Here is a 2,783-nt window from a genome sequence, read left to right on the forward strand (position 1 = left end):
TCGGCGTGTGCGGACCAATACCCGGTGCTCCTCGCTGGGAACTTCCTTTCAGTGATGTACTGCTTCCTGGTCTCGCCATCAGTTCTCTCCACCTGCAAAGGAATAACCAGCTCAGCAAGACACATTTGCACTAGGGGTGGGTTTTTATAATCGATTCATCGATTAAAATCGATTCTGGCTTGGATAACGTAAAATCGATTCATTAAAATCCTGAATCGATTTTTTAATATAAATTTATTTTGTCCGAAATGCCAGAATCTCTGGTGACATCTCACAAAATTTCAAGAACCACCAAACAGTAAATGAGAGCAGGTACAGGGATTCTGCACATAGACTTAAACACACAGCGCGACCCGCGGATCAGAATCAGTTAGATGTCGCCTTTCTCACAGTCGGGGCTGAAAGCCGACAGCTCGCTGATCCTGATGTTTCGGCGGGTCCGCGCTTTGTGTTCACGCCCTTTATGCGCTGATTCTAAAGCTGTTAGTTTGATCTCTCTCCAAACAATATTGACCGAACCAGCAGCAAAAGAAGATCCAAACGCTTCACATAAACATTGTCATGAATTCACTCTTTTACTGTTTTGCTTCCATTGCGATGCGCAGCTCTCTCTCTCCCTCTCTCCCTCCCCCTCTCTCTCCCCCCCCCTCTCTCGAACAGTTTCGCTTTCTTCATTATTCGCTTGCTTGTTACACAAGTCTACTGTTGTTTACAGCGCTGTCGGCCGCTGTTTTTTCCCCTTTTACATTCTTCCGAAAAGAAAACCTCATTTCTGCTGTTCAATACTGAACAAATTGAAACTTTTTAAAATTATTCAAAATGCAAAATGCTTAGCCATGTCTCTAATAAAACCGCTGTAACGTCAGAGGTAATGTTGATTAATTAATGGTTTTCTTTCGTTTTTGATGTACTGCAGAATATTTTTATAAAATCCCAGGCCAGGAAAATCACCTACATGTTTTTCTGTGTTTTATCTTCAGCTACTTTGACACAAAGGCATCTGCTGTGATGCTCACACCTTGGATAAAGTCTTGAGAGTGTCAGCTTCCTTTTTATAGATACAAAAATATGTAAATGTCCTGATCTGAATTATATCTCTGACTGTCAAAATTTCCCAGATTTAAATCGAATCGAATCGAATTAAATCGAATCGTGGATCGAATCGATTCGGGACCTTGTGAATCGGAATTGAATCGATTCTAGAAATCAGTGACGATACCCAGCCCTAATTTGCACACATTAAATAAACATTTGTTTAGGTCTGCATTTTTATTCAGTCATTACTTTTAGATATATTTCTAAGTAATCAAGGGATGTGTAGATAATTAAAATAAAACAACATATACTTTGTCTCACATTTAGGAAATTCCTATGCAACATGACAAGACAAATATCTTAATGAGGTAAAAACTAAAGTAAAAAATATACACAGTAAATGATGTCAGATGACATTAAAAGACCCTTAAATCTTCGTGCCATGAGGTCAACAAGGTGCAGGAAACATTCCTCAGTGATTGTGGTCCATATTGGCGTGTTATCCTCCTGGAAGCAGCCGTCAAAAAATCGGTACATGGACATGGTCAGCAACTATACTCAAGCAGGCTGTGGGATTAAGCAATGCTCAGCTGTAGCTAAGTTTCCCAATGTGTGGTAAGAAAATATCCCTCACATGGTTACACCACCATCAACAGCCTGAACCACTGATCAAGGCAATAAGGATTCATACTATTTACACCATCTGAATATCGCAGTGGAAATGGAGTCTCAATGGACCAGGCACCATTTTTCTAATCTTCTATTGTGCAGTTTTGGTGAGCCCATGTGAACTGTCTCAGTTAACTGTTTTTACCTGGTAGGAGTGGCACTCGGTGTGGTCTTCTGCTGCCGTGACCCATCTGCTTCAAGGTTTGACATGTTGTGCATTTAAAAATGCTATTCTACATACTTTAGTTGTCAGTTTATTGACTTTGCAGCTCATGGTGCAGCTGCTGTGATGGGAAGGAGAGGAACAGTCACACTCGTATTTTCTCTAATTTATATGTTCAAAAGTTTACATACAAACTTAAATATATACACAAACTCCCTTAAATCTGTTAATAGGTGGTGCTGAAGGTTCTGCGTCTTTTATCTTGGCAAGGCCGAGACCTATTAACTTCTTGTTAGTGGCATTAGAAATAAGTGCATACAAACTTCTAATGACATCTGTAAGTGTATTTAACTGCAGGTTAATAACAAGCTGTCTTTAAAGCTGTTTTGTAATGGAAAAGTAATTATTCATCAAAATAATTCACAGAAACAAACAAGATTACCCGTTATTACCTGAAGAAACATTTTTTGACAAGCCCTGAATTACCTCTGAGTAATTAATGGTACATAGACTGCACCACACCTGCCATCTGCTCCTGCAGCTCTCACTGCAGTTGTTTCAGATCGTTAGATTAAAAACAGATCTGCTGATAGAATCAAGTGATGCATGATGCACACAGCATAATAAAGCATAAAATAACGCTCTGTTTATTAAGTCAAGTCAAGTCAAGAAAGCTCTTTAATATATTCTTATCCACTGTGATCTCCATCTGCTCAAAACTGCAAATGATAAAATACAGTGATGACACAAAATGACACATGTCGACTCTTTGAGATATTACAGATCTTGTAGGTGCAGCAGGGAAAGCAAATGATCAATAAAACACCGCATTTTCCAATTTATAGCCAGTTACATCATTCTGAAACAGCTGCGCCGATCAGATCTTAGCCAACAGGCAGAGGCTGTCCAGACAGTT

Source organism: Diplotaxodon limnothrissa, linkage group LG1 (genome assembly GCF_057381915.1).
Source record: "Diplotaxodon limnothrissa isolate DT_005_m linkage group LG1, D_limnothrissa_male_GT1.1, whole genome shotgun sequence".
Taxonomy (NCBI): Eukaryota; Metazoa; Chordata; class Actinopteri; order Cichliformes; family Cichlidae; genus Diplotaxodon; species Diplotaxodon limnothrissa.